The following is a 15357-nucleotide window of genomic DNA, read 5'->3' on the forward strand; positions in this document are numbered from 1 at the left end:
TCCTTTAAACACTCACAGATTTCCTACCATAAAACTGCTCTGACCGTAACTTCACAACTTTTTAGCATGCTCTTTGGTTACTGTGAATGAGTAAACAAGGTCATTATTGATCTGGGAGGGCCTGAAAAAGCACTGCAGGGCTAACACAACAACGGAATAAAAAAAAGTCTCATTTCTTTCATTTAAAATTAAATACATCAACTTCATTCAGGTTTCAGCAAGAACTCATTGGAAGACTAACATTAATGCAGAAGCAAAGTTAATTTTATGTTAACTTAATATTAAGAATAAGCCATGGCTAATCTACCTTTTCCATTTTTCCTTTAAAGTTCTTATCCGTACACACACACAACTATCACATTGTAAGCATAAATCCAACAGAGACCTGTACTACCTTTTAATGTGAAGTATTGTGTTTCCATAATTTTCCAAACTGTCCCTTATAACAGTTGCATCATGGAGGTAGTATAACATAGTTGTAGCCATTCCTTATGTTAAAACACTTAGTTATTTCCAATTTTATGCCAGTGAGAATATGAAATCTGTTAAATATAGATACAAATGGTTACATTTAGAAACATTCGTAGATATATATGCATATGCAGGTTAATATACACACATGTATTTCTTTATTCTGTTGGCCAAGAGAACCAAGAAATGGCACCCCAGAAGCAATGGGCACACCTAGTTCCAAGACACTGATTTCTAATACTATTCTCTGGTAAAAGGAACCAAAGCTCTTTGGGGAAACAGCTGATTCTAAGATTGTGGCAGGAAAGATACAAAGTGCACCTTGTACTGACAGAAAGGAAGGAAAGTGCTCAAACAAAAGAAAACCCACAGAGATCGGGTGCAGGAGCAAAGGGCGCGGGAGCAGCCAGAAGAGCTCCTAGGAGCCACAGGTGGAATAATCTGAGCCACAGCAGTATTGGATAGCAGGCTAGAATACAAAATAAATATTCACAAGTCCATATGAATATAAATAGACAATTGAATATATTCATAAATGGGGGAGAGAGACAAATCTCCCCTGCAAAAGAATTCTAAATAATTTACATAGACACCCCGCCCTCAAGGACAGGGGGTCTAACAGCCCACTCCTTAAGTGCAGAGTGACTTCCTTCCAAAAGTACAGCATGGGCTGGGGAGGGGCGCAATGACTTCACAGCAGAGAAACTTGACAGACACTACCTCAAGTCAAAGGATCAACATCAGCAGCCATAAATAAAATTGACGGTAGATACCCTTGACAGGATAGGATGGAAATAGCACATCACCCTGTGGTCTTTCTCCACAAAACTCTTACCTCAAGACTAATCCTGAGAAAAGCACTGCACAAATTCCAGTAGAGGGACTCCTATCATACACCTGGCCCAGCATGCCTCAAGACCTTCAAGGTCATCAAACACAAGAAAAGTCTGAGAAAATGTCCCAGCCAAGAGAAGGCTAAGGAGACGTGACAACGGAATAAAATGTGGATCCTGGAACAGAAACAGGGCATGAGGGTAAAGCTAACGAGATGCAAAGAGAGTGTGGAATTTAATTAATAAAAACGTGTCAATATTGGCTCCTTAACTGTAAGAAATGTACCATACTAATGAAAGAGGTAAATTAACAGGGGATAGGGTGGGCATGGTGGTTCACACCTGTAATCCCAGCATTTTGGGAGGCTGAGGTGGGCGGATCATTTGAGGTCAGGAGTTTGAGACCAGCCTGGCCAACATGGTGAAACCCAGTCTCTACCAAAAACAAAAAAATTAGCCGGTGGCACACTCCTGTAGTCCCAGCTATTTGGGAGGCTGAAGGATGAGAATCGCTTGAGTATGGGAGGTGGAGGGTGCAATGAGCCAAGATTGCGCCACTGCACTCGAGCCTTGGTGACAGAGTGAGACCCTATCACAAAAACAAACAAAAACCAAAACACATACACACACAAAACAGCGGACACTTGTCAGGGGGAAGTGGTGGGAAGCCTACGGGAATTACCTATAATATCTCCTCAATTTTTCTAAAAGTCTAAAGCTTTCCTAGAAAACAAAGTCTATCAAATACACTCTAATAAGCATCTTGAACAGGAATATTATTTTTTCTTCCATTCATTTTAGTTGTTTCCATAGAGTAAAATGCCAAGAGTAACACTGCCAAATTAAAGGCTGGAAGTATTTGATAGCTTGGAGTACACACAGAGAAAACTATTATCTCGTCACAATATATCATTTCTTCTCCTCACTAAATTTTACAAATTAATGACAATTTGAAATCTTACTGTGGCACACACACTGTATGTCCTATTTGCTACTGAACTGCTTAACAACTCGAAAGCCTGCCCCAACTGGCATTCAGTTGTGACTGAAAGAAGTACTATTTAATTTACGATTGCGAAGATGGCTTTCAAAGTATGTTTGCTAACTAATATTCTTTGGAGGCAATAAGTTACCAATGCCAGTTCTTCTGGATACTGTGCTGTCTCCTTATATTTTATTTGGAATTGTGGGAGGAGGGCATAGCCTCCTGATGCTCTTTGGCGGTAGACCAGCTGTTTCCACAAAGACGCAGAACACTGCTTGAAATTATTATTTTTGCCTTTAACAGATTACAACGTATGCTTGAACCATGTTCCAGCTAATTTTCAGGATTAGCTTTTAATGATCAGAAATGAGTTTTGGCCCACTGGGAAAAAAAGGTTTGTGCTTATGTTGAATTTGGATCCCAGCTTCTAATCAGCACACTAAAATCATCTTTTTAATAACAATGACAAAGTTCAGTAAAGCTGGAGACTTGGGTCATGCTAAGCTGGCTTTGTGAAATTCACCGAGGCACATCTGTGGTCGCTCATCTCCCCTGGGAAGGTCTGAACTCAGGAATGGTCTCAAGAACCCCAACTGCTACAGTCGGGAGACAAAATGAGCATCTTTCCTGAGACAGGAAAAACAGTGACAAAGTTACACAGGAGGAGGTTTGCAGTCACCCAGGCATCCACAATACACTGTCCTAAATAGGAATATGTGGGGCACAAGATATGAGGTGCCCACTGGCTATTTTCACCAAAGCTCATTCCACCTGTAAAAACCCCAAGTGAGTTGCCAGAAAAAGGAATACTAAACTACCCATACCACAGAGCCACGGAGTCCAGGGGCTGACTGTCTGACCACATCTATCTATACCACGTATGTATTATTTAGGGGTTCTCTCGTATTCTTTCCTTTTAAATTCTTTGGAAAAAAAGTTACATACTTACAGATAGTGTAGGACATGTAAACTGCCAGAAAACAAAGTAGCAGGACAGCAGGGACCCCTCCACAGTGACCTGAACGCAGGCTGTGTCAGGTTTCAGTGGGGTTAATGACTGAATTTGATCAGTGTGGAAGTGCCCACCAGGCCCTCCTCTCTGCACCATCAGGTGCATGGCCAGAGAAAGAACAGGCGCAAATCCAAGGGAGAGTGTGGGGTGGAGAGAGCTGGGGTGTGGGACTTAAGGTCACCCCATGTGGGTGGCAGTGGTGCAGGGCGGCTGGGGGTGACTCCGGGCCCCGGGCTGTGGGTCCCTTGTCTGTGCTCAGAGTCCACCTCCATCTCAGCATGGCCATGAGGAGGACGTGCGACCACACACACACAGGGGGGTAAAATCTTGGTGCCTTAGTGCGGGCCAGCACCCTCCCCTGCTGTGTGAGGTCAAGGTCCTCCAAAGGACAAAGACCCATGAAAAGAAAGCATCCCGGGCCGGGCGTGGTGGTTCACTCTTGTAATAGTAGCACACTGGGAGGCTGAGGCAGGCAGATCACCTGAGGCTAGGAATTCGAGACCAGCCTAGGCAACACGGCAAAACCCCGTTTCTACTAAAAATACAAAAATTAGCTGGGCATGGTGGCATGTACCTGTAATCCCAGCTACTTGGGGGGTTGAGGCACAAGAACTGCTTGAACCTGGGAGGCAGAGGCTGCAGTAAGAGCTGAGATCGTGCCATTGCACTCCGGCCTGGGCAACAGAGTAAGACTCTGTCGGCACACAGTGGGCAAATATGTGAATAACTTTCTAACTGACTTCTGTGTTAGTTCCTGAGTCATCTTCTTCTTGGTGAGCAAAGCAAAAGAAAAGCTGGGTGCAGAGCAGGTATCTCGTGGCTGTTCTGGAACCCAGTGACCCCGGCCCTCCTATTCACTCACAAACTTCACCTTAGGAGGCTTGGTCATTTTTCAAACCACACTTAACTTGAGCACATACTGAATTCAATGCAAGAAATATCATATACATGTTTATATTTATAGAAATCTAATACGAATTGGACTTCTGAAACTTTTGGTAAAATTCAATACTTATATGAAATCTCGCTTTTCAGGGGGACTCTCACAGACCTGCCCATCTCTGTGTCCCTGCTTTAAATGTTTAAGTGTCCTGTATTCATCCAGGAGGGACAAGAAGATGCAGAGTTCCACCCTCAAAGGCCAAAGACTGCCAATGAACAGGAATGCATGAAGTAATTCTTTCCAAGACCTTCTATAAGCACAGCCAGTGACCCCCTCATGAGAGGGGGTGACATTACTTGTTAACATATTTGTTTCATGTCTCTTTTGTCAGAAAATCAGGATTCGCTTATAAAAGCACACAGTCTCTCCCCTACTCACACAGGTGCACACATGTGCGCATGGATACACGGAAGAGAGTGAGGATAGGAAAGGGGATGGGGAAGAAGGAAAGTCATTTGCAGACTGTCCAGCTGGGGATGACATCTGAGCTCTGAGACACTGGCAGTTCCAGGACATGACCGGCAGCCTCCTGGGCTCAGGCTGCATGCATGGGTAATGTTGTGTTTGTCTGTTTATTCTCAGAGCCCAGCACGTGCCTACCACACATGTTCTGAACGAGTTTGCTGAATGAATGACTCAGTAACAAATGGGCCCCTGGTAGCACTGCTTGTGCAGGGAAGCCAGCAGTTCCAGGCACGTCACTTGAGAAACTCTCTGTTCTCACCCATGACCCTGCCAACACAGACGTCCCAAGTCTGGCTGTTTCTCACGGTGTCCTCACCCAAGTCCAGGACCAGCCATGGATGCATGAGTTGAATGAGCAACGCAAGCTTCTTCTCAGGCAGAGACGTCCACAGGAGCAAAGCATGAGCGCTTCAGAGTGTATTTAAAACGTTCAGGGCAGTATTACTGGCAACTGTTAAAACACAGTTGGGGCAATTTCAATGCCCAACGAAACCTATTAGAGGCCACGTATTCTACACATTGTCCTGCAGCCTTTCAAACAGCTTGTGGAAGAACTGGAGACTCATGGGGCGTTAAATTAGAAAAGTAAAATTCCAGAATATACATGGTATGACCTAATTTATGCAGAAACAAAACAAAAGGTGAAATCCCTGCCCCTCCAGGATGTGCTAATCTTTCGCTCTCGGCCTCCTGGTCTCCCAGCCCTGGCCTCTGTGTCCTCTCACTTCCCATATTAACTCCATCAGCAAGTCCTGCCAGCTCTGCTTCCAACCCACAGTCTGTGTCTCTCCTGTGGTGCCCATGCCTGGGGAAGCCGCCGTCACCACTGCCTACTTCAGCCCCTGCAGCCCACTCTGCCCAGCCGCCAGAGGGGAATTTTCAATGTTAACAGGCTCACGTTAACACACCTTCCCCGGCTCCCTACTGTGCAGAGGACACAAGAGACTGGGCAGGGGGCATTAGTAGCCTGCACCTGCCACAATGCACTGCACGCTGGGTGGCGTGAAACCACAGAAATGCGTTTCCTCTGGGTTCCTCAGAGGCCTGAAGGCTGTGCTCCCCATGAAGGCTCCCCAGAGGACCTGTCCCTTTCCTTTCTCTTGGTTTCTGATGGTGGTGTTTATCTCAGCTTTTTCCGCCCACAGCCGTGCTGCCCCAGCCACCACCCGAGTCTCCACACGGTGCTTTCTGTGTGTCTGTCTCGCCTCTGAGGGTCCATCCCTTCCCCTCCTGTGTGGCTAATGACATCTGCCATGACCCTGGTTCCATATAAGGCCACATTCTGAGGTACTGGGGGTTAGAACTTCAACTCATCTCCTTCTAGAGGTCACAATTCAGCCCACAACAGATGCACGACAGTCCTTGGTGGCACAGACTCTCGTCCTACTCATGCCATGCGGCGTCTGCCTCCCTCACTTGGCCCCGGTTCCTTCCACGCAGGCCCTCTCTCATCAGGCACTCTCTGCGCCTGGAAGACCCTCCTCACAGATCAGCACAAGTGAGGCTCCTTCTTGCTGTCACGGGCAACTCCTCCGTCCTCCTTAGTGGCCCTCACTGCAAACACAATCTCTAGCACCTGGCCCACCACACCATCGGGGCTCATCGCCCCAGGCACGTGCCACTATCTGAAATCACCTGTGTTTTGTTCCTCATTGTGCACCTCCCTGCAGGGAAGTGAGTGCCAACGACGTCCGTGTCCGTCCTGCTCAAGTCAGGCTCGGGCTGGTGTTTGCCCAGCCTCTGCACAGAGCCGGGGCTCCATGGCCTTCTAGGAACAGGCTCAGGGGGTGGGGGATTCACACCCTACCATCAACGCTCAGGGTAGGGGACTGGACGGAGGAGGGGGACGCAGGACCACTGTCTCTAAACAACTTTTTATTATTTGAGCTGTCACGCATAGCGATTTTTGTACAGAAAGTCCTCAGTGCCATCGACAGGTTCTTGGACATGTGTGACTTGAAGCAAAACTGTGTACAGCAGGTCCTCAAATAACTTTGTTTCCTTCCAAGTTGTTACGTTATGATGCTGATGAGGAAAAAAACTGGCTTCATTATAAGTCATTTTGCTTCAAGTCAAAGTTTTAAGAACCTATTGACGGCGTTGAGTGAGGACTTAGTGTAATTGGAAAGATAAAAATAAGAACGTAACACGCAGCTCTCCAGTGATGCTGACACAAACGCTGACCTGCAGGGGCCGTGTGTCCTCCCAGATGGACGCTGCATGCTCATGGCTACTAACAAACCAACCTTGGAGGACGTCCACATGTGAGGACACCGGTCCAGAAGCTGGCCTTCACACATTCTTTCTGACAGTCATTAGAAGCAGGATCAATGGTCTATGAGACTATTCTGAACTCATGACTATAAAACTACATTCTTGGTGTAGCAGATTTGTTTTGGGCACACATCAGGAGCACCCAAAAATGTAAAAATCGTGACTTACAAGTTTAAATGAATGGAAGTCAGAACACTGCCCCGCTTTACACAGCTCAGACCTGACCCCCAACATTCAGGGAAGCATCAAGATACAGGTTCCTCATCAATACCATAATCAGCATCATCACCACCATACCATATTGGTCATCACACTGCCATCATCGCCATTACCACCACCACTATCATCATCACCACCACCTCTCACCATCATCACCACCATACCATATTGGTCATCACACTGCCATCATCGCCATTACCACCACCACCACCACCATCGTCACCACCACCACCACCACCACCTCTCACCATTGTCACCACAATCACTACCACCATTGTCACCACCACTATAACCTCTCACCATCATCACCACCATACCATATTGGGCATCACACTGCCATCATCGCCATTACCACCACCACTATCATCACCATCACCACCACCACTATCATCACCATCACCACCATCACCTCCATCATCACCACTGCCACCATCACCACCAACTCTCACATCATCACCACTATACCATATTGGTCATCACACTGCCATCATCACCATTACCACTATCATCATCACCACCACCACCCCATCATCACCACCATCATCAACACCACTTCTCACCATCATCACCACAATCACTACCACCATTGTCACCACCACCACCACCTCTCACCATCATCACCACCATATCATATTGGTCACCATACCATCATCATCATTCTTGCCATCACCACTACCACCACCATCGTTAACTCTCACCACTGTCACCATAATCACCACCACTACCCTGTCACTACCAGCCCTATAACCTCTCACCATCATCACTACCATACCATATTGATCATCATACTATCATTGTCATTGCCATCACCACTACCGCCACCACCACCAACTCTCACCATCCTCACCACACTCACAACCACCACCACCACCAACTCTCACCAGTGTCACCACAATCATTACCACCACTGTCACAATCACCTTCATAACCTCACCATCACCACTGTACATTAATCATCATACCATCGCCATCAGCGTTACTGCTATCATCACCACTGCTATCATCATTGTCATCACTACCACCCGCACCTCTCACCATTGTCACTATCACCATCCCTAACTTCTGCTGAGCCAGGTACCATGCTGAGCACTTACCATAGCTTTAGATTTAGAAAGCTGGCCTTAAGGCATTATTTTATCTCATTCCATTTTCCCAGCCTTTCCATGAGTGAAGTACTATTCTATCTCCATTCCAGAGGTGTAAGAGCCAGGCTGAAGCCCCACAGCTTTCAGGGGTAAGGTAGGGGCTCAGTGAGAGGGGCTCCGGAGCCTGCTGGCTCACCTCCAATGCATCCATATTCTTACCCCTGTCCCTGCAGTCAAGAAAACCTGACATATGCCTCAGGTAATCTTTAGCTTTTTCTCCGAGATTTCTCCACTAGGTGGTAACTGAGCAGAGCTTCCTAAACACTGATACAAAATGTTTTCCTCCCATCTGCAGTAAAATTAGAAAAAGAGGCTCTGAGCAGCGTCAGGGTAAGTCAGTTAATTGTACCTCGGCCAGAGCTTACACTTGCTCTCTCCCGTCGATGCTTACGCAGTCTTCTTCTATGAAACGATGGTGGCAGTCCACGGTGGTTATTGTTTTAAATATCCTTGTTTGGCAAAACTCAAAGTTGGTCAATCTTATGTTAGTCTCTCAATTTACTGACACGATTTCGTTAATCACTGAAATTACAAATGCCTGGGGTCCACTTTCAGAGCAAAACAGCAGGCATCATATTGGGCATCACACTGCCATCATCGCCATTACCACCACCACTATCATCACCATCACCACCATCACCTCCATCATCACCACTGCCACCATCACCACCAACTCTCACCATCATCACCACTATACCATATTGGTCATCACACTGCCATCATCACCATTACCACTATCATCAGGCAACAGCGACCTAACTGCATCCAAACTGTGGGCCCTTCACATTTCTCACCAGTCTTCGAGACCCCGAAGTGTTACGTGGAAGATGACCGTGGCTCGCAGTTTCAAAGAATACCCCATAAACAAATGCACTGGGAGGTCCGCTTAAAAACGCAATCCCTACAAAAGGCACTGAGCTACTATGCAATTAAGAGTGCAGACCAGAACCTTCCATTTGAATGGGCTTCAGATTTTTTAGTTAGGAAAACAAAAGAGTTTTTCTTGGTTATTCTGGAGACGGACTGTGCTGGGGAGCTGGAGTGGCTCAGAAGCTCTCAAAACAACTTCTTCTTAAACAATAAACCAAAAGCTTTCACAAGGATCAACATACGCAGTCCCCACATACAGTGGGCAGTTACCCCACGGTCAGCTAGATGCTGCGGTCATGGAAGACACAAGACAGGGCTCCAGACCACACAAAAATCTCTGGCCACGCTACAAAAATACCGAACAGTAACCTTAAGGTAGTAGAGAAAGGTGCTGGGAAGTACTAGAAATGCAATTTAGAATGACATCTTAAATTACGAGTTATACTATATTTTAAAAGATCTTCATTAGGCCAGGCGTGGTGGTTCATGCCTGTAGTCCCAACACTTTGGGAGGCTGAGGTGGGCCGATCACCTGAGGTCAGGAGTTTAAGACCATCCTGACCAACATGGAGAAACCCCGTCTCTACTAAAAATACAAAATTAGGCGGGCATGGTGACGTGCGCCTGTAATTCCAGCTGCCTGGGAGGCTGAGGAAGGAGAATCACTTGGACCCGGGAGGCAGAGGTTGCAGTGAGCCAACATTGCGCCATTGCACTCCAGCCTGGGCAACGAGAGTGAAACTCTGTCTCAACACCACCACCACCACCACCACAAAGATCTTCATTAAAGGCAATACGCATGTATCTGTGTACCTATGCATGCACACACACTCCTGTCTCCATTATGGGAAAAGCCAGAACTCTGGTAGAATAATTAAACAGGTCTCCATGATACATACATTCAGTGATTTTTTTTTTCTTCTCCTACATTTAGCTAGTGGTGGATTTATTTCTTCTGATAAATTAGACTTCAGTAAAAAAGTAAAAAAACTGGCAAGGATTCATCTCTTTCAGTGGTTCCCAAATTTTACAAAATACGCTGAGGCGTCTTTGGATGAGCACGATTTGGCAACATTCTAAAATGACTGTTTCCCATTAATCACAATTTCACTATATGATTACTTCCACCTACACAAACCTACACACTGATTCCAGGCCCTTGGCATCTCCAGAGGTCTGTTCCTGCAGGCTGGGAGCTGTGCTCCATCCTCTCTCCTTACTCCAGATGAACTGGGCGTAATGGTGAACAGAAGGTCCCCGGTGGGCAGCCGGCTGGCAGGGCCTGGCTCTACCGCCAGGTCATGCTGACATCAGCGCTTGGGTGCAGGTAGGAACAACACAATTTCTCTAATCAAGATGGTTGGCATTTAAATTAAAAGGCAAGAATATTTCCATAAAAGGATCAGTAGGTGGTAACAGAATAATGCCCACCTGTTTACTATTCTCATAACTACAGTAGAAATTAACTATGTGTCAAGGCATAAGTTAAAAAAATTAGAAGACACCTGTCAGATACGAATCTCTAACGGGCCAAGTGGCCGTGGGAGATGAGTGTGGCCTAATTTCTGCTGGAGAGGTGGGCAGTGGACGGGTTTCCACCTGGGTGCAGGTGTCAAGCGGGGGCCCTGCTGGTGGAAGCTTTGAGTTGTTAACTACAGATAAATAAATGACAATGGCCACTACTAATCGCTTATTGAATAATGAAACTGACACAACTGATAAAAGGTTTCAATCTTGAGAAAAATGATTTATCATATCCCAGTTTACTGGCACTGCTTTTTGTGTGACAAACGGTTGGCAAGCTTCCGGTTAATCTCTGTACCCCTCCGAGCCCACGTGGCAGCTTGGGCTCACACATCCAAATCAGAAACAGCTAATAACACTGCACGGAGGCTGAGAGGGCTGAAGACTGGTCTTTGATCGAGGCTGACCTCCAGACCTATCGCACAATGACTTCCAAACCCATTCTTGGCAATGGGTGAGGGAAAGTGAGGGACAGAAGAGCCAGAGGCAAGAAAGAAAGGAACACTACCACACCACCACCACCACCACTACCACCACCACCACCACTACCACCACCATCACGACACTCAGGCCACAGCTTGCAGTGACGCATCTAAAGCATGGTTCCGAGAAGGAGAAATGGAATCATCAATGGGACCAAAGCATCAACGGCTTCCGATAAGGTCTGTGCAGCTTTCTCGATGGCAGAATCGGACCCACAGTGTCAAGCTGCTCTGCTAAGGTTGTCTGCCACACGTCGGTGGGGGGCTGCTGTGTACAGTGAATGTGCCTTCCGTTTATGATGCACAGAGGGTCTTTCTTCTTTAATTTTTTCTTTCTTTTGTTTGTTTGTTGAGTCAGTCTTGCTCTGTCGCTGAGGCTTAAGTGCAGTGGCACCATCTTGGCTCACTGCAATCTCCGCCTCCCAGGTTCAAGCAATCCTTCTGCCTCAGCCTCCCAAGGAGGTGGGATTATAGGCGCACACCACCAAGCCTGGCTAATTTTTGTATTTTTAGTAGAAACAGGGTTTCACCACGTTGGCCAGGCTGGTCTCGAACTCCTAACCTCAAGTGATGTGCCCACCTCGGCTTCCCAAAGTGTTGGGAGTACGGGTATGAGCCACTGTGCCTAGCCTTTTCTTTTGTTTTTTTTTACTATGGGAGGGGGGGTGGGGCATGACAGCTTTAAGTAAATTAAAGATTTTATTTATAAGCAATATTCCAAATAAGGTATTTACTACTGTGGTACTCCAAATCATACATTTACTACTGTGGTACAGAATAAGATACTGTTGTATTCTTTTTTTTTTTGAAGCAGTCTTGCACTGTCTCCCTGGTTGGAGTACAATGGCGCGACCTGGGCTCACTGCAACCTCTGCCTCACGGGTTCAAGCGATTCTCTTGCCTCAGCCTCCCAAGTAGCTGAAATTACAGGAGCATACCACCATGTTTGGCTAACGTTTTTGTATTTTTAGTAGAGATGGGGTTTCACTATGTTGGTCAGGCTTGTCTCAAACTCTTTTTTTTTTTTTTTTTTTTTGAGATGGAGTCTCGCTCTGTCACCCAGGCTGGAGTGCAGTGGCCGGATCTCAGCTCACTGCAAGCTCCGCCTCCCGGGTTTATGCCATTCTCCTGCCTCAGCCTCCCGAGTAGCTGGGACTACAGGCACCCGCCACCTTGCCCGGCTAGTTTTTTGTAATTTTTTTAGTAGAGATGGGGTTTCACCATGTTAGCCAGGATGGTCTCGATCTCCTGACCTCATGATCCGCCCGCCTCGGCCTCCCAAAGTGCTGGGATTACAGGCTTGAGGCACTGCACCCGGCCTTTGTCTCAAACTCCTAAACCTTGTGATCCACCTGCCTTGGCCTCCCAAAGTCCTTAGGATTACAGGTGTGAGCCATTGTGCCTGGCCTATTCTAATTTTAGTTAAAAAAAAAAAAGAAAAAAAAAGGAAAAAAAAACAAAAGAAATCCATCACGCTCTTCCCTTCAGAAGTTTGTGTAACGTGGAAATCTAAACAACTGAGCACTCTGAACTCTCCACTGCTGCCTCGTCACTGTATCATCTGTTTGCGGGGGGCTGGGAAAGTCAGGACTGAACATGGTAATGACCTACTTCTCAACTTCCAAACCAGAAAGAAACGACCCCCTGTTCACGCTGTCCTATCCACAGGTAACTAAGTATGAGCACTAAAAAACTTGTTACATGAGAAGAAACGAATTTTGAGGTATGCCTTATCAACTATGTTATCTTCATTAACTATGGCACAGCACGAACATGACAGGGAACACCCCTAAATGGAACCAGCTTTCAGGAGGGCATAAAAGCACAGACATGGAGAAATGCTAAATACGATGGGTTTCAACAGGAATGGACGTAGGCACTCTAAGATGAAGGTGTCTTGCCGAAATGAGAGTATGGAATGACAAGACTGTTAAAAAGGACACACATGGAAAGCGTGTTTAGAAGCTTTGGGGGATACAGAAAGAGTGCCGTAACTTGGGCATGATATGCTAGAGGAATTAGAAGCTGGGGGACACACAGCCAATGGGGGTCCCTGGGGAAGGTGTCTGTGCTACAGCTGTCCTGTGGAGCAGGCTTATGGGCTATTGTAACTTTTCGAAGCTAAAAAAACAAAACAAAACACCTAGGACCTGTGTTCCTATGACATCTGGAATGTTCTGGGTTTTCATATTAGTAAAATCCCAATTGCTTACAGACTTTTCCCAAATTAGAAGTGAGGAGGTCTCAGGACGTCCCAAATGTTGCTGGGTAAGTAATTAAAACTCTACCTTCTCAAAGTCCACCTGGGGACACACCTGCGCTCCCCAGGACTGGAACAGCAACTACACAACCAAAGCAGAAGGGTGTGGCAAAGCCGGTTTGGTAAGAAATAGTTTAAGTTAAACAAGGGTATTTTCAAATGGAGGGTTTCTCAGAGCCCTTCATTGGGTATTGTGCATCAAAAACTCCAACAGGGAGACAGGCTGCAACATTCTCCATGCGTTTTCCTTCACGGTATCTTGCTGGCTTCAGTTTCCACAATGTGAACTTTGGGAAGCACTGGTTTATATCACATAAAACCATACTTGCAGAAAAGAAATACATTGCAAATCCAATTCGTACCTCCCTATAGGCCTACGGAGATGCTCCCTATCTCCCACTTTGAGAAGCAGTTTCTATCAGGCACGTACCACATGCACACCCTGTCCTGGACTTTCAGGGACACCAGGCAACATCTGAGAGTAGTCTCCTGCCTTCCTGGGCTTCCAGTCTAGTCAAAGGGACAAGGCTAACCCAAGTGAAATGTTTAAAACACTGGCAGCAGGTCAGAACACAAGGCTGCCAAGGCCGCTCCAAGGCAGTACATATCAATAGCATTGTATAGACTGGCCTGAGCTGAGGAAAAGATCACTGCAAATCGCCTTTCTCCCCGTAAAACCAGTTTGCTGTTTGAACTGTACAACTGTCAATTGTGGGAATCCCATATATACGCTGCTATCAATACTTACATACTTAAACAACTCCATATACTAGCCAGAATCTCTGCTAAAGTCATTTTCGGATTGTACATATGAAAAAAATCAATCCATGTCGTAAACTCATATTTTTGTGATGTGTAACAATAACTTTTGCTACTATCCTACATGAAAGGCAGACATGACAGCACGGAGGCATTTCCAGTTCCACTATGTGGACAGCCAGGCTCTCCCAGGTAGGGAGGAGGTCAAAGAGAGACATCCATGGTTCACAATGGAAGGAGGCCAACACAAGCTCAACTGTGAAGGCCATGAAGCAATGCGCAGCCTGTGCATGGAAACAGCTGGTCTACCCCAAAGAGCAGCAGGAGGCTATATTAACAGGAGGCTATGCTCTCCTTGGCGTCCACGGCCCTGACGCATCCCCAGGCGGGCATGACCTTAGTGGCCAGGATATTCTTGGTGAGTTGAAGAGTCACCTTAAAAATGTGGTTCAGTGCTATTTAATGTGTAATTTCTGATGATTATTGCCTTCAACATTTAAAAAGCATAATATAACAAGTGATCTCTTAGAAGAACACGACAATGTCCCCGAGCCTTTCTCAGGTGAGTCAATAAAATCTGAAAATACACTGTACATAATTTGGCTCCCTGAGTAATATTGCAGTCTATAAGAACTGAATCCTCAGAAAGGAATGGGTGGCAGCCTCTGTCCCCACATGGAGGGTCGCCTGCCGCTACATGCCAGACACTTGAAGCACAGGAGTTCACTGACTGAATCCTGACAACAGTCTTGGGAGGTGGACAACCTGACCGTTCCCATTTTACAGCAGAGAGCACTATGGGAGAGCGTGTGGCACTCGCCCAGGCCACCCTGCCAGGAAGAAGTGGAGCTGCAATTCAAACCCATGAAGACTGGCTCCTCTGTGCACTCCTCACCACCCCTGTTATCTGGGCCCTCACAGATGAGAGAGAAGTGTGGACATTTGTGAGGCTGGATGTTTCACTTTCACGGACAGCAAGATTCTAAGCATTTTTCTGCAAGTCTGAATCTGTGGAGAATCTTTTACTTTTTTCCCCCGACTCACAATTCAAGAAGACATTACAGGAGAAAATCAGAGGTAAAAAGAACATTTTCCAAAGTCGGAGCAATGAGAAG

At 46.4% G+C, this 15357-nt stretch overlaps 1 protein-coding gene across 7 annotated transcripts in view; it reads right to left on the reverse strand.

The window, feature by feature from the left end:
• AGAP1 (ArfGAP with GTPase domain, ankyrin repeat and PH domain 1) overlaps positions 1–15357 on the reverse strand; it is a 650028-nt gene that overhangs the window by 128983 nt on the left and 505688 nt on the right. The window lies entirely within an intron of this gene.

The sequence above is a fragment of the Rhinopithecus roxellana genome, chromosome 14, assembly GCF_007565055.1.
Source record: "Rhinopithecus roxellana isolate Shanxi Qingling chromosome 14, ASM756505v1, whole genome shotgun sequence".
Classification (NCBI taxonomy): domain Eukaryota; kingdom Metazoa; phylum Chordata; class Mammalia; order Primates; family Cercopithecidae; genus Rhinopithecus; species Rhinopithecus roxellana.